The 23,947-nt window shown below is 39.1% G+C and overlaps 1 pseudogene and 1 gene segment (V, D, J or C); both read right to left on the minus strand.

Moving 5' to 3' along the window:
* LOC120240454 overlaps positions 1 to 23,947 on the minus strand; it is a 499,568-nt gene that overhangs the window by 214,038 nt on the left and 261,583 nt on the right.
* On the minus strand, positions 18,097 to 19,188 carry LOC120240455 (annotated as a pseudogene).

Genomic DNA, 23,947 nt, shown 5'->3' on the forward strand with positions numbered 1-23,947 from the left:
TGTTAGCTGAAGGCTTCTCATAGATGGCTTTGATGATGTTTAAGTAGGTTCCTTCTATCCCAACTTTCTCTAGAGTCTTTATTAAGAAGGGATGCTGTATTTTGTCAAATGCTTTTTCTGCATCTATTGACAGGATCATATGGTTTTTATCTTTTCTTTTATTGATATGATGGATCACATTGATTGATTTGCGAATGTTGAACCAGCCCTATAACCCAGGAATGAATTCCACTTGATCTTGGATGATTGTTTTTATGTGCTGCTGGATTCGATTTGTAAGGATCTTGTGGAGGATTTTTGCATCCATATTCATCAAGGATATTCAGGCATCTGGGTGGCTCAGTCGACTAAATGTCCAACTTTGGCTCAGGTCATGATCTCATGGTTTGTGTGTTCAAACCTTTGTCGGGTGGTGGTGACAGCTCAGAGCATCAATAAATAAATAAATTTATTCAATAAGTAAATAACTAATTTATTTAAAATATTACTAAAAGGAATGCTACAGCAATTACTCTGAATTCCACTACCAGGAATAACTATTACGAACATTTCATGTCTATCCTTTTAGACCACTGCAATCAAGAGAAGTACAACATGAGCCACACAAATAGTTTATCTTTTTTAGTAGCCAAATCAAAAGAAACTATAAATAAATAAATAAATAAATAAATAAATAAATAAATAAATAAAATATACAAAGTACATTTTAATTACCTGATAAACTGAAATATTATTTATTTTTTAAATTTATAAATGTTCATTTGGTTTTGAGAGAGACAGAGTGCAGTGGGGTAGAGGAAGAGAGAAAGGGAGACATAGAATCCAAAGCAGGCTCCAGGCTTGAATTGACAGCATGGAGCCTGATGCGTGCTCAAACTCAGGAACCGCGAAATCATGACCTGAGCTGACGTAAGACACTTACTGACTGAACCGCCTTGCACCACTGAAAATATAATTTCAAAAATAGTCAATAGGGACACCTGGATGGCTCAGTTGGTTAAGCGTCCGACTCCGGCTCAGTTCATGATCTCACAGTTCATGGGTTCAAGCCCTAGGTTGGGCTCTGAGCTGACAGTTGGCTCAGAGCCTGGATTCTATATCTCCCTCTCTCTCTGATCCTCCTCTGCTCATGCTGTCTCTCTCTCTCTTTCTCTCAGAAAGAAAAAAAAAACATTAAAAAATATTAGTCAATAAAAAATATTAATGAGGTTGTTTACATTCTTTTCTTCAAACTAAAGCTTTGAAACTTGGTGTATATTTTATACTGACAGCACATATTAATTTGACTAGTCACAATCCAAGGGTTCAAGATTCACAGGTAGCTAGTGGCTCTGTATGGACAGCACAATACAAGACTTTTTTGATGTTTTTCTAATGATATGGCTGTGCATAAAACTGTATTTCTTCCTCCACAAAATTCAGGTCATATGAAACCTACAGTTTTGTAACTTTTTATAAGAAATGTTTAATTTTAGAACAGTTTTGGATTTATAGAAAATTTGTGAAGAGAGTACACATAGTTTTTCATATACTGCACACCCAGTTTCCCTTACTTTTAACATCTTAAATGGTACATTTGCCACAATTAATAAGCCAATGCTAATACATTATTATTAACTAACGTCCATGCTTTAGTAGATTTACTTGATTTTACCTTCTGTCCTTTATCTCCTTCAGAACCCCACTAGAAGGCCACATTACTTTTAGTTTTCATGTCTTCTCAGGCTCCTCTTGGCTATGACAATTTCTCAGATTTTTCTTATTCTTTACAATGTTTTCTAAATTTAAATTTTGTTACTTTCGAGAGAAAGAGAGAGAGAGGGAGGGAGAATCCCAAGCAGACTCCATGCTCTGTGTGGCTCTATGCAGGGATCAATACTCAAACCCTGGGATCATGACCCAAGCCAACATAGACACTCAACTTACTGAGCCACCTAGGCACCCCTCAGGTTTTTCTTATTTTTGATGATCTGGACAATTGTTAGAAGTAGTAGTTAGATGTTTTGCAGAACGTCCCTCAATTGGGATTATTCTGATGATTTCCTCATGATTACACTGAGGTTATGGGTTTGGGGGAGGAAGACCACAGAGGTAAAGTGCCATCTCTCTTCACATCATATCAAGGGCACATGCTATCAACATGACTTATCTCTGGTGATGTTGATCATGAGCAGCGAGCTAAGCTGCTGTTTGTCAGGTTTCTCCCTGTTGCTCATTGTTTTTAAAAGTTTATTAATTTATTTGGAGAGAAAGATAGAGAGAGTGAGCAAGGGAGTGGCAGAAAGAGAGGGAAAGAGAGAGAATCCCAAACAGGCTCTGCACAGTCAATGCAGAGCCTAATACAGGGCTCGGTCTCACAAACTGTGAGATAATGTGAGCCAAAACCAAGAGTTGGACGATTAACCAACTGAGCCACCCAGGAGTCCCAATCCACTGTTACCCTTTTGTCACCCTTTTTATACTGTCCATTTTGGAAGGAAGTCACTATGTGCAGCCCGCACTGGAAGACTGGGAAATGTGGAGTGTGTGTATCAATTATTTAGAATCTTAGGCATGGGAGATGTGTCATTCTGACTTACTCATTTATTCAATAATTTACTTATATCAGTGACCGTTGGATACTTATTTTGTATCTTGGGTTATTACTCAGCAGGACTTTATTAGCTGCTCAAATTGTTTCAGCTTTGGCCGCAAGGAGCTTTCTTAGTTTACTCCTATTTCCCCTTAACATAGCCCATCATTGGTGGTGCCAGTTGTTATCTGAACACTATACGATGCTTCAGACTTAACTTACATATTCACTGCCCCAGGCCTAGAATCAGTCCTTTCTCCAAGGAACTTTGGTTCCTTTTATTCAAAAATGGTATAAGAAACCAAAATACGACATCTAGGCATGCTCACTGCTTATGGGATATCGTCAGAAACATTAAACACGTTACTAGGTTTTGAGAGCTCCAAAGGTAGAAATGTGGAGGAAACGTATTTTGGGGAAGCAACCAGCAAGAGCAGAAATTTGGATTTGGAAAAAGCACAGTTGTACAAGGAATGCAGAAGTCTTAAGCAAGCAAGATTCTTTGGAGGGACATAGTCGGGAGATTAATCTGGCGGCACTAAGCAAGGTGACCCTGAGCAGCCAGAGTCTGAAAGGGGAGAGAACAGTTAAATGTTCAGTGTAATAACAGGTACAGTATTACCTTTGTCCCTCCTCCTTACCAGGCTGGATGATGTGGGAGGAAAGGGCTGAACGACTGATGTAATCTGATCTAACCTGTCTCATCTGCAGCAAGCCAGGAGTTTAAGAAAGTAATATTAAAGTGCTTTGTTTGGTTGATATGGTTCACCCAATGTTGTCTTTATCATTGTTTTTCGTTAGGTCTCATTTGATTGCTAGTGATAGAAAACCCAACTCAAGAAATTTATTAAAAAGAGAGAAATTAATTGTGCTGCATTTTTGGTGTCGTCCCTTTGTGTGTATGACTTCAGTGCACACTGTCCCCTTCCCTCTGCTAGAACTTGGGTTTCTTTGTCTGAGAGCTGTGTCTTACTGCACAGCCTGGCTGGCAGACATAAGTGCTGGAGATCATCAGTCAGATCCCTGGGCGCTGACCTCCACCAGTGACACACAGGGTTTGGAGTATCAATACCTTAGCTCCTCTGGCCCTCAGATGGCAGGTTGAGAGAAGTGTCTCCCATGGGTTGTCAAAAATTCCCTGGTATGATGAAAGTCTTGGTGCTCATAGTGGTGTTTGGCTTGTGAATACACAGGCCCTGAATGATTGAGTGATTGCTTGATTTTTCTCATTGTTTTAAAGCTAAATTTTAGTTAGTGAATTACCATGCAATATTGGTTTCTGGAATAGAATTCTGTGATTTGTCACTTCCATGCAACATCCTGCTCATCCCAATAAGTGCCCCCCTTATTGTGCATCACGCATCTAGCCCAATTCTCACCCATCTTCTTCTATCAACCCTCAGTTTGCTCCTTATCTTTAAGATATAAATAACAAATCATTATTATGGTTTGTTTCCATTTCTCATTTTTTTATTTGCCACCTTCCAATATGTACATGTGTTTTCTTTCTTGAATTCCACATATGAGTGAGATCATATGGTATTTGTCTTTCTCTGATTGACTTATTTCACTTAGCCTAATACATTCTAGCTCCATCCACATCTTTGTAAATGGCAAGATTTCATTTTTTATTTGATGGCTGAAAGAAGAGGTACTATATATGTGTCTTTGTATGTATGTTTGTATGTATGTATATATAGTTTGGCTATTGTTGATCATGCTGCTATAAACATCGGGGTGCATAGACTCCTTCAAATCTCTATTTTGTATACTTTGGGTAAATACCTAGTTGCACAATTGCTGGATCATAGGGTAATTTACTTTTGAACTTTGAGAAACCTCCATAGTGTTCTCCAGAGTGGCTGCTCACGGTTCCATTCACACCAATGGTGCAAGACGGTTCCCCTTTTGCAACATCCTTGTCAACACCTGTTGTTTCTGGTGTTGTTAATGTTACCCACTCAGACAGGTGTGAGGTGGTATCTATTTATATTTTTGGTTTTCATTTCCCTGATGATGAATGATGTGGAGCAACTTTTCATGTGTCTTTTAGCTATCTGGATGTGTTTTTTGAAAAAGTGTCTATTCATGTCTTCTGCTCATTTCTTACCTCGATTATTTGGTTTTTTTGGGTGTTGAGTTTGATTAAGTGCTTTATAGATTTTGGATTCCAACCCTTATTCAGATATGTTGTTTGCAACATCTTCTTCCATTCTGTAGGTTTTGTTGATTGTTTCTTTCACTGTGCAGAAGTTTTTTTTTCTTACAAATAGTTTATTGTCAAGTTGGTTTCCATATAACACCCAGTGCTCATCCCCACAAGTGCCCTCTTCCATGCCCATCNTCAGCATTCAAGAGTCTCTCATGGTTTGCCTCTCTCCCTTTCCCCCACCTTTTCCCCCCTTCTTCTCCCCCATGGTCCTCAGTCAAGTTCCTCCTAATCCTCCTATACGTGCAAACATATGATATTTGTCCTTCTCTGCCTGACTTATTTCGCTCAGCATAACACCCTCAAGGTCCATCCATGTTGCTACACATGGCAAAATTTCATTCTTTCTCATTGCCATGTAGTATTCCATGGTATAGATAAACCACATCTTCTTGATCCATTCGTCCGTGGATGGACACTTAGGCTCTTTCCATGATTTAGCTATTGTGGAGAGTGCTGCTATGAACATTGGGGTCCATGTGCTCCTATGCATCAGCATTTCTGTATCCCTTGGGTAAATTCCTAGCAGTGCTATTGCTGGGTCCTAGGGGAGTTCTATTGTTAGTTTCCTGAGGAACCTCCACACTGTTTTCCAGAGGGGCTGCACCAGTTTGCATTCCCACCAACAGCGTAGGAGGGTGCCCGTTTCTCCACATCCTTGCCAGCATCTAGAGTTCTCTGATTTGCTCATTTTAGCCACTCTGACTATGATTTTGATTTGTATTTCCCTGATGAGGAGGGATGCTGAGCATTGTTTCATGTGTCTGTTGGCCATCTGGATATCCTCTTTGGAGAAGCGTCTGTTCATATCTTCTTGTGCAGAAGGTTTTTATCTTGATGAGGTCCCAATAGTTCATGTTTGCTCTTGTGTCCATTGCCTCAAGCAATGTGTTTAGTAAGAAGTTGCTGCAGCCAAGGTCAAAGAGGTTTCTGTTGTGTTCTCTTCTAGAAATTTGATGATTTCCTGTCTCATAATTAGGTCTTTCATCCATTTTGAATTTACTTTTGTGTATAGGCCAGACAGTGGTACAGTTTCATTCTTCTGCATGTTGCTGTCTGGTTTTCCCAGCACCATTTGTTGAAGAGACAGTCTTTTCTCCATTGCTTATTCTCTTCTGCTTTCTCAAAGGTATTTAAACATCTAATTGTGGATCCATTTCTGGATTCTCTATTTGGTTCCATTGATCTAGGTGTCTGTTTTTGTGTCATTACCATACTGTCCTGATGACTACAGTTTTGTTATAGCTTGAAGTCCAGATTAATGAAGCCTCCAGCTTTGCATTTTTTTTTAAGAATTGCATTGACTAGTTGGGATCTTTTGTGCTTCCATACACATTTTAGGATTGTTTGTCCTAGCTCTATGAAAAATGCTGGTGGTATGTGATAAGGATTGCATTAAATCACAAGCGCTTCACCAATTGACTTGCCTTCATTTCACTCTTCCCCACTGTCCTGCAATGCATTCTGGGATTATTTCCCAACTAAGTGACTTGCACTTGAATCCTTGTCTTCTTCTGGAGGAACAGAAGCTAAGACAGCGTAGGTGTATGACTGAAAAATGCAGGTAGATCTCTAATGACTGCAGGATCCAGGGCCCCAAACAGTGTTAAGAGAGCTCAGTTTCAATCTCTCTGTTTTCAGGATCGTGCTCTTCTTTGTGGTGGGAAGAGGGCTGCTGGCAGCTGTAGAGTTATATTCTCGCCTCATTCATCCCCAACCATATTCCCAAGAGTTTCATATTAAGTTTTAGGATTAGACTTGGGGAGGGTACACATTCTTGAACCAATCATTGTGATCAGAGAGATGAGTTATGTTAATTGGTCATGGAGTCCATGGCTGGGGTCAGCATCATCTAAAGCCAAATGTGGTGTAGGAGGAGGCACGGCTTGGTTATCCAGGGAATATCTAGGTGTAGTCACCAGAAAAGAGGGCATGGATATTGAGCAGCAGAAGAGACAGATGCATATCTTGATCAGCTATGTGATTCTAAGGTGAAAATGCACTTGAGGTTGGAATCTTGTAACCACAACTCTTCCTTTAATACCAGATGTGGGAAGAGTGTTGCTAGATATTCAGCAGCTTCCACTCTAGTCCCACCAGTGTCACCTACCATGTCTTCTGTCTACCTTTTCCTGTTTTGTGGGTAGTTTTCTCCTAAGCTCCTGGGGCAGATGGCTGTTTCATGCTAAGCCCAAGAGGTTTTTGTAAGGCTCTCCGTGTCAGTCCTTTCACTGTGGAGTTTCTCCAACAGCACAGAAATAGATGCCTGAGTCTGTAGGCATCAAGCTTGTGATGGTGAGTGTTAGGGTTTTGTATCCTTTCTGAAATGACACAGAATATCGTCCTTTCATAGTGCTCGTGCTATCAGAATAAAGATAAATGATTTCAGTCATCTTTCCATTAGGAAGCTGTCGAAACCAGCTCATCACGTAGTAAGAATAGTGGATTGTGAAGCGGCAGTGCAAGCTCACAGATTCTCCCTCTGGTCCATGTGCTGAACTTGGATATTGAGTGATGCTCTGTGTATTGCTAGAACCTATAGGAAAAAAAAAATAACTTAGTTGTTGACATTGCTCCCAAGAAAGCTGTCACAAATAGCCAGGTTTTCACCCAGAAAACAAAATGGAGTAAGGCACAGCCAAGGTCTCTTATGACTTCTTTCTCAGACCCACTCCCTTAGGCTCTAGCTGTGGGGGTGGTGGGCTCCTTACCAAAGAGGATGAAGGCCACCACTGTGCACAGGAGAGCGGGAACTACAGACTGCATCCTGGGGGCCCTTCCGCTGGTGAAATGGCTCTGGTTCTGACTGCCACCTGCCAAGCAAGTTGCAGTGTCACTGGTGCTGGTGGCTCTGTGGCCTTCCTTCTATAGAGCTGGCAGTGGGCCTTCTGCACACGTCACTTTGTCACACTTCCTGCTGTCTGTGTCTGCGTGCTGCCTCTTCCTCCAGGCCTCTCTTGTCTGACTGATCGATAACATGTCATGTATGGTTTTTCATGAAAGAAAGGTTGTCCAATGTGGACATAACTGTAAAGGAGCAGTAGACAATAAAATCCAACCATAATCTCATAACCCAGAGATAAATGCTGTTAACATTTTATTGTAATTCTTTCAGTAGTTTTAATGTAAATATGTCATACTGTAATGGAATTGGGATCAAATAAAAATGTTTTTTTGTTGTTGTTGTTGAACATCGTGTATATGAATAAGCCACCATATCATTCAACTGTATGTGAAATGTGATTTTTACAGCTTCATACTACTCTGCTGTTTAAGTGTAATTTAATTTGTTTGAACATAATTGTTTGACAAGTTTTGTTTTCTCTTTTGACTATTTTAAATAAGATTTGGTGGGTATTGTAGATATAAGTCTTTGCATTTCTGGTAACTTATTTGATGTTAATGATGTTATTTCAAAGTTTTTAATATAAAAAATTCAAATATCCACAAAAGAGTGTATAGTGCAATGAAAAAGGATGTACTCATTTCCAGGTTCCACAAGTATCATATCACGGCCAATCTTGTTCATCTACATCATCATCCCCCTCCACATGTATATTTCTTCCAGTTCTGGTTAGACTAATGCAACTCCCAGACATCATAGGGTTTGTACTTTACTCAGGAGACACATGAGGTCAGATTGTCTTTTCAGGTGTGTGTGTATTTGTGTGTGTGTGTGTGTGTGTGTGTGTTTGTGTGTGTTTTCTTAGTGACTGTTGATAAGCAATGAATAGATCTGTTGTTTGATTAGGAGTTGGTTTGCAACTTGACGATATTCTAATTATATGATTTCTACTTCGTTTTTTTAACTGAAGTATTTCTTTTACGATAATTTTTCCTTGTCAATTATTTGATTATTATTTGAGGTTAAGTGTAGGATTCTTTCCGTTCATTTCTCAGTTTGTAAGATAATGAGCCGATTCCCCTCTAGGGTGACCAAACCATTCCTGCTTGCCTGAGATGGAGGAGTTTCTCACGACAAACACCAAAATAGTCCCAAGCAAATCCCCGGCAACCAGGATACATCCCCAAAAGTAATTAAGGAGGATTATTTTAGAACTCATGAATTTAAAAATACTTGATGGATTCATGGTCTCAGTGATGTGGGCATGGTCCCATCTTTACCAGAAGAAACTTTTTCAGGCTGGTTCCTGAGTCGTTGTGACATGGCCTCTGTAACCTGTGACAGCTTCCTCGTTTTCTGGGAGGAGAAGATATTCTAGGTTCACTTGTATATTTTCTCTCCCAGTGATGGAATCAGCTATCTGTGATTGATGATAGATGTTTTCTCCTTCCAGTTCTAATGTGCAAATCTCTGACTTTTTCAAATTTTTAAGGAAATGCTTTTAATATCTCACTTTGAAAACAAATTCGAAGATTCCATGGTCAGGTTAAAGAAGTTCCTTTTTCTTCTGTGTCTGTGAAGAGATTTTAATTAGAAATAAATGTTAGACTTCACCAAGTCACTTTTCTGTATTTAGTGAGTAATTTTAAAGTTAATATTGTTTATGTGTGATATGTAGTACTAATATTTAACCTTCCTCATACTCCTGAGATGAATCCTAATCAATCATGGTGTATTAGTATTACTTTTTATGTATACATTTATTAGTATTACTTTTTAATATCCAGTGTTTACTTAATAATATGTTTAGGAGAGTCTTTGCTTTTCACAAGAAATATTGGTCTATGATTTTCATTTGTCATCTATCTTTGTTTATTTTAGTCAGTGTGGTTCTCCTGGTCTCAAAAAATGTGTCGAGTAATAGTCTTCATGTTTTTATTTTTCTCAGTACATGTATGGAAATTACTGGTCTTGGGTTTGATATAAATTGCCTGTGAAACCATATGTATCTATAGAGTTTTAGATGTATTTAATGTGCATTGTAACACAAGTTTTCAAATTTTCTTGTCATTTTTGCTAGATGATAATTTTCAGAAAGTTTTACATTTTGTTCAAGTTTTCACATTAATTTGTATGGTTTCATTCCTTGAAGGTTCTTAAAATTATTTAAATTTTTAGTGTGTCTGTAGTTACAATCTGCTTTTACACCATCTTTTTATATCTTCTTAATTCCCTCGATAAATCTTATCAGAGAATTGTCCATTTTCTTTTCTTTTTTTTTTTTTTTAGAATTGTCCATTTTCTAATTCTGTTCAAAGAACCAATTTAAATGGATTCTTTCCTTTGTTCTTTGCCTTTATTACCTTAATTGTAGCACTGATTATTACTATTTTTGTTCTCCTACTTTTGTTGTTTACTCTTACTCTCTTTGAAAACTTTCTGATTGAATGTTTAGCTCATTATGTCCCATCTTGTTGTTTTGATATATCTTGAGGGTATAAAAATCCTTTGCATGCTGCTTAGGTTCATTTCCCAAGTTTAGAAATGTAGACCTTTTATGATTGCTCAGTTGTAAATATTTTAACAATTCCATTATAATTTCTTTTTGGTTCATGAATTACTTTATTTTTTAGGGCTTATTGAGAAAGAGAAAGAGAGACAGAATTGGGAAGAGGGAGAGAGAGAGAGTGGGAGAGAGAGAGAGAGAGAGAGAGGGAGAGAGAATCCCAAGCAGACTTCACACTGTCAGCCCAGAGCCTGTCCTGGGGCTCGAACTTATGAACGTGAGCCAAAATCATGACCTGAGATCATGACCTGAGCCGAAATCAAGAGTTGGACACTTAGCTGACTGAGCCACCCAGGGGCTCCTGGTTCATAAATTATTTAGGAGTCTCTTTTTATTTATACTTGTATTTATTAATAGTATCTAACTTTATTCTTTGTAGTAAAAGAACATGATCTGTTTGATATTGTTCTTTAATACTTAACTGATTTGCTTTTTTGTGGTCTATTTTTCTGACTATTTTGTAAGAATAAATTTCTGGATGTAGATTTATTGAATTAAATAATTTTATATCTATTAACAAATTACATTACCATGACTGTACAAATTGACATTTCTATAGTGTTTTCTAAGAGTTTTGTTTTATGACCTCAGCATCTAACGCTTTAAAAAATTATTTAACAATTTTTTGAGAAAAAATATTATTTCCTTGTTGTTCTATTGTGCCTTTGTGAGCTTGGATTCTTTTCATATTTGTATTTGATATTTTTTAATTTTGACATTATTTTTTTCATAGCCATTGTGGTTTTTAAAGTTGGCACAATTTTTCTCTAATTTCTTTGTAATAATATTTTATTTTTTAAGAAACTTAAACAGCTTGTTCACAAAATATCATGAACCTATGATCTAGGATAGATATGCAGCTGAATGTTTATTTGGACAGTTCCTGAGCTCCTTGAACTAATCGTGCACCTGAGCCCTCCCAACCCTACAACTCACCATCACCCTGATAAATCTTTACAAAGGAATCACAAACCTCTGTTGCCCTTATCCAGCGTGTTTCTAAGAACTATTTCAGAAAACCCTGAGATCCTAGCTGGTGAAATTGTCATTTCAAAGGGGTCAAAGATGACATGAGTGCCAATGGGTACATGTAAAGTTTAGGGTGACCTGATAAGACAAGGAACAACTTCTTCTGACCAATTTGTTCCTGCGGGAGAAAGAAGGGATGGGAAAGAAAGGAAAGGATGAATCTTTATAACCACCATTATAGAATGAATTTTATCCAAAGAAATAATAATGAAATGGAACCTTCTCCCAATGGAGAGGTTTACAAACCTGAAGCCGGGGTCTAAGACAGGTATTGGGAAAATTGTGTTTGAAGGTGAAGGAAAGAGTTGCTCACAGAGTTTCCTTAAATTTAGGAGAATTTTAAAGATATTTTGCATTTAATGACCTTATAGCATTCAGGCTTCTAATTTTTAGCTTTATCCTTTTTTTTTGTCCTAAGTTCAGGCCTCTTGTCCATCCCGAGTGTCAGCTGTTCTCATTGTTCTGAGACTTGTGTTAGTGGGCATGATTGCCCCCTGGAGGGCAGACAGAGGAGCAGCAGCCTTAAAATATTCTAGGCCAGTGGTTCTCAGGGCTGAGGGCACATTAGAAGAAATTGAGGAGTTGTAACAAAAAGTGCTCAGCCCTGAGCACTGAGACTGCTGGGGATGTGGGGACACATTCTAGTATCACCTTATTAACATTTACACTTGAGTGAAAAAAATAAAATGGAAATGAAAGCAATTGTTCTGAAGTAAATCTAAACAACCAGAAGCAGAATTACTAATAAATAGTAAGTAGCAGGATAAATAAAAGATATTGTGGGATGGGAAAAAAGGAAATGATTTACCTGTAGGTTTAGCAGTCTGGGAAGTAATCCATTTTAGCAAATCTCACCCTGGGACTTGAGGTTTGAATGTGACAGATTTTTGGTATGTATCTGTTATGTGCCCATGAAGGTGCTCATTTTCATATATTTTCAGTTGACTGCTGATTACAGAAGTTGGTCTCCTAATTCTTAGACATTACTTTTCATTCGGCTTTCCCCGGGTTCTGATTGGCGGGAATATTAATATGTACCAACATCACTGAGCTCTCAACTAAAACTTCATCAAGGGCTTGGCCTCAGTGCCAGGACTGGCATTTTGAGAGTTATGCTTCAACACCAGCACTCCTTTAAATTTTATTTTTTTAAATCATAGAATCACAAACATTAGAATTAAAGGGTCTTTTGAGGCTCCATAGCCAAACTTCTTTTTGTTTAAAGATCTGAAAAAGCCATGAAAGCATTTTAGTTTTGGCAAACAAACAAAGTATAGCTACTCTACTTTAGTATCTCCCTCCCCTTTCTTATTACCTGACCCTCTTATACTCTGAACTCATGGGATACAAAAAAATCAAAAATTCTCAGCCTGTACTACCTGGGAATTCTTTCTATTTATAGTCATATACATAGAAACCCCCCCCCCCCACTGTCTCTATCTAAAAGAAGCAAAGCACTGCCAGTGATCCTACTGCATTTCTCTAAGTTGTTTCTGGGAGTTTCTATTTCTGGATGTAGAAACATGGTGGATGTAGAATGGTTGGGAATAGAGGGAGGAGCGAAACAGTCCTTGAAATACCTCTCATGTCTGTGCCCGACAGTCAGGCTTTAAGTTATGAAGTGACTTTCTGTGTGGTCCTGGCTTTCTGGTGTGTATCAAGGAGGGAAATCGGGCAATGAGTTTTTAGATACACCTCTATCTGCCCTGTATTAAGGGTTAGAAGAATCTAGCTTTAAGGATACTGCTAGTGAATTCTCAGAAGGAAGTAAAGAATATGTTATTGGGAACTGAAGGAAGGGAATCCACATCAAGTAGTTATAGAACATTTTTGAAATTGCCTCCTATAGTTATGTGAAAGACTGAACTTGCTTGTAGAGCTGGGGAGATTTCAAAGCAAAGTATGAAGGTGCCACTGTGTTTCTTTTTGCTGCCTTTAATGAAATGAAGAGAGATAAATGGAGGAAAGAACTATTCAGCAAAAAGGAACCAGGACTGGATGAATCTGAAAATTCTCAATCTCTTAAATGGAAAAAGATGCTAAACTTAAGATAGTGTGGCACAAAGAAAGAGACAGCGTGACTTTATAAATGTTTATCAAAACCTCAGAAAGATTGAGGGGTGGGAGTATTCTGTCACACAAGGAGCTCTTTCAAGAGATTTGGATATGACTTCCAACCAAACAATAAGGCTTTAAGGAAGCTTAAGGTAATGGTACCTCAGAGTTCTGAGTAAGGGTCATAGGTATGGATTGTTTGGAAAGGATCTGTGGATGTGCTTTTTTTTTTTTTTAAGGGGCATAATTCATTGAAATCCATCAGAGACCCAAGAAGTGTTTGAGAAAATGATTTCAGCAGAAACACTACCAGCTTGGATTGAAAGGGACAGAATACAGAATAAAAGGAGCAGGTCAGACTCTGAAAACTACTGCCAGGAAGCAGGTTTATAAAATAACTCAACTGTGAATATGTGTTACCATACTTGAAAGAATAGAGAAGACTCTAAGGGCAGAAGTAAAAGTCAAAGGGTCACAGTTGAGAATTATTTCTAGGCCTTAAATCTAAACAAGGAACTCCTAAGGTTTGCCCAGCTGAATTTCAGCAAGGCCTTTCTACCTTTCATTTCCCAGTCTTTTGGACCCAAATGACTATAGCTAATTATCCTGTGCCTTCTTGGTCAGGTCTGTTCTAAGACTGGAATCTGGTTGTGTTGAGCAGGTGGCTTCTTTCACAGCCTGACCAAAGGAGAGGAATTGTGCACCAAAAACTGTACTTAACAAATGACACCCAGGAGTTGCAATTGAACTTGGACATCATTTAGATGATGTGATTTTTGTCTATGAGCTGACGCTATATGGGATGAGACTCTTGGGGTCTATGGGAGTGTGTGTGAATGTATTTTGCAAGTAGGAGGGATATGAATCTTTGGGGATCAGATGGTGGACTACAGTAGAGATAAATCCCTTCCTCCTGGTGTCCATGCTCTTGGACAATCCCCTCTTCTGAGTTTCAGAGGGACCTATGATGAGATTCTAATCAACACAATATGCAAAGGTGATGGGCTGTCCCTCTGTTATTATGTTACATTAGAAATGATTCTGTCTTGGGGCGCCTGGGTGGCTTAGTCGGTTAAGCGACCGACTTTCGCTTAGGTCATGATCTTGCGGTTCGTGGGTTCCGGCCCTGCGTCGGGCTCTGTGCTGACTGCCAGCTCAGAGCCTGGAGCCTGTTTCAGTCTGTGACTCCCTCTCTCTCTGACCCTCCCCTGCTCACGCTGTCTCTCTCTCTCTCCTAGAAATAAATAAAAAACATTAAAAAAAAAAAGAAATGATTTTGTCTTAGCTGACTAGGTTGAGAGATTTTCCTTGCTGGCTTAATCACGTAACATGGCAGCCATGTTGAAAAAACCCAGAGAAAGTGCAGGAGACCACTTTCTCTGGGCAGCCTCTAGGAAAATAATTGTTTATGAAGATACATTAGAGTCTAAGAAAGGACCTTGTAAACTATGAACAGTGATACAAATGTATGAGGCAGCTTTTAACTTTTCAAAAAGAATGAATAATAGATGTGGTATAAATATTTGTTGAATAAATGAATTAGAAGGTAAGCCACATTCTCGAAACAAATTTAGTAAGTGGTTAGCTAAGTAGTTGCCCTGGAATCCATTACCAGGAATAAGAATTGCCAACATTTTATGTCTATCCTTTTAGATCACCGCTATCAAGAGAAATACAATGTGAACCACATAATAATTTAAATTTTTTAGTAGCAACATTAAAAGAAACTATACCTAAATCTATAAAATTAATTTTAAAAATATATTTTATTTAACCTGATAAGCACAAAGCATCATTTCAACATTAGTCAATAAAAATATTAATGAAAGTGTTTACATCCTTTCTTCATACTAAGTCATTGAAACTTGGTGTATATTTTACACTCACAGCACATCTTAGTTTGGAATCGTCACAGTCCAGTGTTCAAGAGCCACATGTAGCTAGTGGCTATGCATGGACAGCACAGTTCATGACTCTTTTTGCTGTGTAAATAATGATATGGCTGCACATAAAATTTAAATTGTCCCTCCAGAAAATGCAGGTCACATGAAACCTATAGTTTTGTAAGTTTTTATGACAAATGTTTAATTTTAGAATGGTTTTGGATTCACAGAGACGTTGTGAAGATAGTACACATAGTTTCTATATACTGCACATGCATTTCCCTTACTATTAATATCTTACAGTGGTACATTTGCCACAATTAATAAACCAATACTCATATATTATTATTGACTAAAGTTCCTACATCAGTAGATTTACTTTTTTTTTTTTTTTTTTTTGCGTAAAGTCCTTGACCTCCTGAAGAATCCCACAAGGAGACCACATTACATTTAGCTTTCATGTCTCCTTAGGCTCCTCTTGGCTATGACAATTACCCAGATTTTTCTTATTTTTTAAAATGGTTTTTTAATTTAAATTTTATTTTATTTTAGAGAGAGAGAGAGCATGAGCAGGGGAGATGGGCAGAGGGAGGGAGGGAGGGAGAGAAAGAGAGAGAGAGAGAGAGAGAGAGAGAATCCCATCAGGCCACATGCTCTGTGTGGAGCTCAACACAGGGCTCAATGCCACAACCCTGTGATAATGATCCAAGCTGAAATCCTACATCCTCAGATTTTTCTTAATTTTGATGATCTTGATAATTTTAGGATTATTACTTAGATATTTTGCAGAATGTCCTTCCACTGGGATTTTTCTGATGATTTTTTCATGTTAGATTGGGGTATGGGTTTTGGGGAGGAAGACCACAGAGGTAAAGTGCCATTTCTCTTCATATCATACTCTTCACATCATATCAAGGGTAATGGTATCAACATGACTTATCTCTGGTGATGCTGGCCAAGATCATTGAGCTAAGCTGGTGTTTGTCAGGTTTCTCCACTCTTGCTTTTTCTTTTTTAAATATTATTAATTTATTTTGAGACAGAAAGAGAGCAAGAAAGCAGAGAGAGAGAGAGGGACACAGAGAGAGAGAGTCCCAAGCAAGCTTTGCACTGTCAATGCAGAGTCTGATGTGGGACTCAATCTCACAAACTGTGAGATCATGACCTGAGCCAAAATGAAGAGTTGGACGCTTAACTGACTGAACCACCCAAGGCCCCAATCCACTGTTGTTGCTCTTTTGCCACCCTTTCCATACTGTCCCTTTTGGAAGTCACTATGTGCAGCCCACACTTGAGGAATGGGAAATGTGGAGTGTCTATATAAATTATTTAGAATTCGAAAGCATGGGAAGTTTTTCTGTTCTGCCTCACTTATTTATTCAATAATTTATTTATATCAGTGACACTTGGATACTTATTTTATATCTTGGGTTATTATTCAACATGACTTTATTTTTTGCACAAATTTTTTCAGCTCTGGTCACAGGGACCTTTCTAGTTGACTCCTATGTCCTCTTAACATAGCCCCATCATAGATGGTGCTGGTTGTTTTTTGAACACTTTAAGATACTTTAGACTTATCTTTCATATTCCCTGTCCCAGCCCTAGAATCAGCCAGTTCTCCAAGGAATGATGGTTCCTTGTATTGAAAAATGGTATTAGAAACCAAAATACGAGATCTAGACATGCTCATTGTTTCTAGGCTCTCCTCAGAAACATCAAAGATGTGACGTAGATTTTGAGAGATAGTGAGTTCAAAAGGTAGAAATGGGGAAGAAACATTTCAGGAGAAGCAGCTAGCAGGAGCAGAATTTGGGATTTGGGAAAAGTACAGTCTCACAAGGAATGCAGAAGTCTTAAGCAAGCAAGATTCTTTGGAGGGACATAGTCGGGAGATTAATCTGGCGGCACTAAGCAAGGTGACTCTGAGCAGCCAGAGTCTGAAAGGGGGGAGAACAGTTAAATGTTCAGTGTAATAACAGGTACAGTGTTACATTTGTCCCTCCTCCTTACCAGGCTGGATGATGTGGGAGGAAAGGGCTGAACAACTGATCTAATCTGAACAGCCTAAGGAGTTGTAACCTGTCTCACCCGCAGCAAGTCAGGAGTTTTAAAAAGTAATATTAGAGTATTTTGTTTGGTTAAATCATTTCACCCAATATTGTCTTTACTAGTGTTGTTAGTTAGGTCTCTTTTGATTGCAAATGATAGAAAACCCAACTCAAAGTAATTTATTAAAAAGAGAGAAATTAAGTGTGTTGCATTTTTGGTGTCTTCCCTGTATCACTTTGTGCTTAAGACTTGAGTACACACAATCCCCTTCCTCTGACCAAATCTTGGGTTTCTTTGCCTAAGGGCTTTCTCTTACTGCACAGCTGCTTAGCAGACATAAGTGCAGGGGAATCATCACTCATATCCCTGGGCTCTGTCTCCACCAGGGACACACAGGATTAGGGGTATCAATCCCCTAGCTTCTTTGGCCATCAGGCAGGCTAAGTTGAGGCAAGTGTCTCCCATGGGTTGTCAAAAATTCCCTGGTACAATGAAAGTCTTGGGGCTCATAGTGACGTTTGGCTTGAGAATACACAGGCCCTGATTGATTTATTGTGTTTTTTTTTTTTTAATTTAAATTTTAGTTAGTGAAGTACAGTGCAAGTTTGGGTTCTGGAGTAGATTTCAGTCATTCATCACTCCCATACAGCACCCTGGGCTCAACCCAACAAGTGCTATCATTAATGCCCATCACCCATCTAGCCCATCTCCCGCCCTCTGCTCTCATCAACCTTCAATATGCTGTCTATCGTTAAGAGTCCATCACAGTTTGTTTTCCTCTCTCCTTTTTTTCTTTACCCCTTTCCCATATGTTCATCTGTTTTCTTTTTTTTTTAATGTACATAATTTTGTTACAAAAATTTCTTAAAAAAACAAAATGCAAAATTCTAGAAAAACCCAAAATTTACTATTGATACTAATTCCTACAAGTTTGCTGTGCTACAATACACAAGTCAAGAAATTCAAAAAACCATTAAATATTTAGAAACATTCAACATCAGGAGCTTTAAAATCTAACTGTATGTAGTAGCTCCTCAAAAAGCTACAACCTGCATTTTTAAAAAAGTATTTTCTCTACAAAGAACCTTATCAGCTATATAAAAATCTGTACAGTTTTTATACTGAAGCTAATATTGAGCTGCACTTGAATTCACATTCTTAGCAAAACAATTGCCTGAGCACACACGAACACTCCACACATATCATTACAGGATAGCCATTTATTCCTCATCCTCCCCCTCTTTCTCATCATCTTCGTCTTCTTCCTCCTCTTCCTCTTTCTCCTCATCCTCTGGTTCATTCTTCTTTGAACCTGTAGGCCTGCCAGAGCCCTTCTTTCTCACTTCACTTTTGCCCTTGGCGCAATGTGCAGCAATATCTTTTTCATACTTCTCCTTTAGCTTGGCCGCCTTCTGTTCATATGGATGTTTATCTTTGGCTGACTGCTCAGACCACATTTCACCCAATCTTTTGCAGTATCCCCAATGGATAAGCCAGGGTGCTCACTTTTGATCTTTGGGAGATGTTCAGAACAAAACAGGAAGAAAGCAGACGGAGGCCTTTTAGGAGCATTGGGATCTTTTTTCTATCCTTTCTTGTCACCTTTGGGAGGAATGTAATTTCTCATCTCTCTATCATAACGAGCTTTGTCACTTTTTGCCATATCCTCGAATTTCGACTTTTCCTTCGCAGACATGGTCTTCCATATCTTGGAACATTTCTTGGAGAACTCGGCGAAATTGACCGAAGAGTCCTGGTGCTTCTTCTTGTGCTCCTCCTGACAGGTCTGCACGAAGAAGGCGTACGAGGACATCTTGCCCCGGGCTTGTTGGGGTCTCCTTTACCCATGGTGACGGCTGGCATCTGGTGAGAGCTTTTCTTCAGAGTCCCGTGGAGGGACCGGATCCAACCGAGACGCTTCCTTCCTAGGGCTATGGCGTGAACTGGTTTATCCATGTTCATCTGTTTTCTTTCTTAATTCCACATATGAGTAAGGTCATATGGTATTTGTCTTTCTTTGACTGACTTACTTCTCTTAGCATAATAAATTCTAGCTCCATTCACATTGTTGCAAATGGCAAGATTTCATTTTTTTGATGGCTGAATAATATTCCATTGTAAATGTATACTATGTCTTCTTTGCCCATTCATCACTTGATGGACATTTGGGCTCTCTCCATAGTTTGGCTATTGTGATAATGCAGCCATAAATATCGGGGTGCATAGACCCCTTCAAATCTGTATTTTTGCACACTTTGGGCAAATACCTAGTAGTACAATTGCTGGATCATAGAGTAGTTCTGTTATTAACTTTGAGAAACTTCCATTTTGTTCTCTAGAGTGGCTGCACACTTTTCTCTTCCCAACAACAGTGCAAGAGGGCTCCCCTTCTCCACATCCTTGCCAAAATCTGTTGTTTCTTGTGTTGTTGATTTTAACCATTCAGACAGTGTGAGGTGGTATCTCATTGCAGTTTTTAATTGTATTTCCCTGATGATGAGTGATGCGGAGCATCTTTTCATGTGTCTGTTGGCCATCTGGATGTCTTTTTTGAAAAAGTATCTATTCATGTCTTCTACCCATTTCTTAACTGTCATTTCTTTTTGGGTGTTGAGTTTGATTAAATCCTTTATAGATTTTGGATACTAACTCTTTATCAGATATGCTGTTTGCAAATATTTTCTTTCATTCTGTAGGCTGCTCTTTAGTTTTGTTGATTGTTTCTTTCCCTGTGCAGAAGCTTTTATCTTGATGAAGTCCCAATAGTTCATGTTTGCTTTTGTTTTCCTTGATCTGGCAATGTGTCTAGTAAGAAGCTGATGTGGCCTAGGTCAAAGAAGTTTCTGCCTGTGTTCTTTTCTGGGATTTTGATAGTTTCCTATCTTATATTTAGGCCTTTCATCCATTTTGAAGTTATTTTTCTGTATTGTCCAGCAAATGGTCGAGTTTCATTGCTCTGTATGTCACTGTCCAGTTTTCCCAACACCATTTGTTGAAGAGACCATCTTTTTCCATTGATTATTCATTCCTGCTTTCTCAAAGATTAATTGACCAATAGTTCTGGATCCGTTTCTAGGTTTTCTATACTGTTCCATTGATCTAGATGTCAGTTTTTGTGCCAGTACCATACTGTCCTGATGAATATGACTTGAAGATGTAATAGTGATGCCTCCAGCTTTGCTTCTCTTTTTTAGGATTGTTTTGGCTATTTAGGGTCTTTTGTCGACCATACACATTTTAGAATTGTTTGTTCTAGCTCTGTGAAAAATGCTGGTGGTATTTTGATAGGGATTTTTAAAACACATGCTTTTCACTCACTGACTTCCCTTTCTTTTTCTTCTCCCACTGTCTCTGCCATGCATTCTGGGATCACCTCCCAAGTAAATCACTTGCACTTGAATCCTTGTCTTCTGGAGGAACACAAGCTAACACAGTGTGGGTGTACAATGAAAAAATTCCAAGAACATCTGTAATCATTTCAGGGTCCAATGCCTCAAACAATGTTAAGTGAGCTCAGTTTCACCTCCTCTTTTCAACATCATGCTGAAAATAAAGCTGGGTGGGAATAAGGCTGCTGGCAATTGTACGGTTATGTCCTAGTCTCTTTCATCCTCAGCCATATTCCCAAGAGTTTCATATTCAGTCTTGGGATGTAGGCTTGGGTCAGGTACCCAGCCTTGAATGAATCATTGTGACTGTGTTAATTGGCCAGGGAGTCCGAGGCTGGGATCAGCCTCATCTAAGGCCAAACACAGAGTAACGGTAGGCGTGGCTTGGTTATCCAGGGAAAATCAGGGTCTTGTCAACTAGAAAAAGAGGGATGGATGTTGGGTAGGCAGAAGAGACAGATGCATATCTTGATTGGCTATGTGACTATCCATAGGCACCAGATTTGAGGTGAAAATGCTCTTGAGGCTGGGATCTGGTAACCACATCTCTTCTGTTCATACCAGATGTGGGAAGATTGTTGCTAGAACATTCATCAGCTTCCTCTCTACACCCACCGGTGTCACAACCATGCATTCTGTATATCTTTTTTTGTCTTGTGGTTGTTTTCTCCTAAGCTCCTGGAGCAGATGGCTGTTTCATGCTGAGCCCAAGGGGTTTTTGTAAGGCTCTCCATGTCACTCCTCTCACCGTGTAGTTTCTCCAACAGCACAGAAATAGGTGCCTGAGTCTGTAAGCACCAATCCTGTGATGGTGAGCCTTATGGTTCTCTCCCTTGCCTGATATGACATTGTGTATCGTCCTTTCTTAGTATTTGTGCTAGTAGAAAAAAGGTAAATGATTTCAGTCATCTTTCCATTGGGAAGCTGTCGAAACCAGCTCATCACATAGTAGTTATAGCTGAGTGTGAAACTGCAGTCCAAAGTCACTGATTCTCCCAGATGTTTATGCACTGAACTTGAAGATTGAGTGACACTCTGGGTATTGGTGGAACCTGTAGAAAAGAAGAAAAAAATAACTTAGCTATTGACATTGCTCCCAAGAAAGCTGTCACAGATAGCCAGGTTTTCACCCAGAAAACAAAGTGGAAAAGGCACAGTCAAGTTGTCTTCTAACTTCTTTCCCAAACCCCCTCCCTCGGGCTCTGGCTGCGAGGGTGGTGGGCTCCTTACCAAAGAGGATGAAGGCCACCACTGTGCACAGGAGAGCGGGCACTACAGACTGCATCCTGGGGGCCCTTCTGCTGGTGAAATGGCTCTGGTTCTGTCTGCCACCTGCCAGGCCCGTTGCAGTGTCACTGGTGCTGGTGGTTCCGTGGCTTTGCTTCTATAGAGCTGGCAGCAAGCCTTCTGCACACGTCAGCTTCGTCACACTTCCTACTGTCTGTGTCTGTGTCCTACCTCTTCCTCTAGGCCTCTCTTGTCTAACTGAGCGATAACATGTCATGTATGGTTTATCATGAAAGAAAACTTGTCCAATGTGGACATAACCAAAAGGGAGAAATAGACAATAAAATCCAACCATAATCTCATTACCCAGAGATAACATTTTGTTGTATTTCTTTCCGTATTTTTAAAAATTTTTAATGTTTTTTTTTTTAAATTTCTGAGAAAGAGAGAGAGAGAGAGCATGAGCAGGGGAGGGTCAGAGAGAGAGGGAGACACAGAATCTGAACCAGGCTCCAGGCTCTGAGCTAGCTGTCAGCACAGAGCCCACGTGGGACTTGAACCCACGAACCGTGAGATCATGACCTGAGCCGAAGTCGGACTGCTTAACCAACTAAGACACCCAGGCGCCCCTCTTTCAGTATTTTTAATGCAACTATACATACCCTAATGAAATTGACATCCAATTAAAAATGTTTTTTTGTGTTGAAGATTATGTATAATATGCCACCATGTCGTTCAGCTGTATGCAAAATGTGCTTTTAACATCTTCATACTGCTTTGCTGTGTTAGCATATTTTAATTTGTTTAAACATCATTGGTTGACATTTTGATTACTCTTTGACTGTTTTATATAAGATTGGTAGGCATTGTAAGTATAGGTCTTGATCATTTATTTGTATGTTAACTATGTTATTTTAAAATAATTTACTTATGGAAAATTCAAACATCTACCAAAGAGAGAATAGTATAATGAAAGAGCACGTACTCATTGTCCAGGCTGCACAAATATCAAGTCATGGCCAGTCTTGTTTGTCTACACCTCCATCCCCCTACGCATCTATACGTCTTTCAGTTCTTAGATTAAAGAAAATCCCAGACATCACAGAGTTGTGTACTATACATGGGAGGCATGTAACATTAGGCTGCCTTTGTGTGTGTGTCTCTCTCTCTGTGTTGTTAGTGACTGTTGATACTCAACGAGATCTATTGTTTGAATAGGAGTTGGTTTGCAAATAATGATATTCTAATTATATCATTTTCACTTTGTTTTTTAACTGAAGTATTTCCGTTACAATTCTTTTCCCTTGTCAATTATTTGATTATTCTTTGAGGTTAAGTGTAGGATTCTTTTCATTCATGTCTCAGTTTGTAAGATAATGAGCCGATTCCCCTCTAGGGTGACCAAACCATCCCTGCTTGACTGAGATGGAGGCGTTTCTCAGGACAAACACCAAAATAGTCCTAAGCAAATCCCCGGCAACCAGGATACATTCCCCAAAAGTAATTAAGGAGGATTCTTCTATGAACTTTTATGGATTTAAGAACATACTTGATGTGTTTCAGTTGATTGGATTCATGGTCTCAGTGATGTGGGCATGGTCCCATCTGTACCAGGAGAAATCTTTTCAGGCTGGCTCCTGAGTCATTGTGACATGGCCTCTGTAACCTGTGCTGGCTTCCTTGTTTTCTTTTCTTTTTCTTTTTTTTTTTTTTTTTTACAAATAGTTTATTGTCAAATTGGTTTCCATATAACACCCAGTGCTCATCCCCACAAGTGCCCTCCTCCATGCCCATCTCCCCCCTCCCCCCCCACATCCTAGAGTCCTCAGTTTGTTTCTCAGCATTCAAGAGTCTCTCATGGTTTGCCTCTCTCCCTTTCCCCCACCATTTCCCCCCTTCTTCTCCCCCATGGTCCTCAGTTAAGTTCTTCCTAATCCTCCTATACTTGCAAACATGTGATATTTGTCCTTCTCTGCCTGACTTATTTCGCTAAGCATAACACCGTCAAGGTCCATCCATGTTGCTACACATGGCCAGATTTCATTCTTTCTCATTGCCATGTAGTATTCCATTATATAGATAAACCACATCTTCTTGATCCATTCATCCGTTGATGGACA

The sequence above is a fragment of the Hyaena hyaena genome, unplaced genomic scaffold, assembly GCF_003009895.1.
Source record: "Hyaena hyaena isolate Hyena2069 unplaced genomic scaffold, ASM300989v1 scaffold_256, whole genome shotgun sequence".
Taxonomy (NCBI): Eukaryota; Metazoa; Chordata; class Mammalia; order Carnivora; family Hyaenidae; genus Hyaena; species Hyaena hyaena.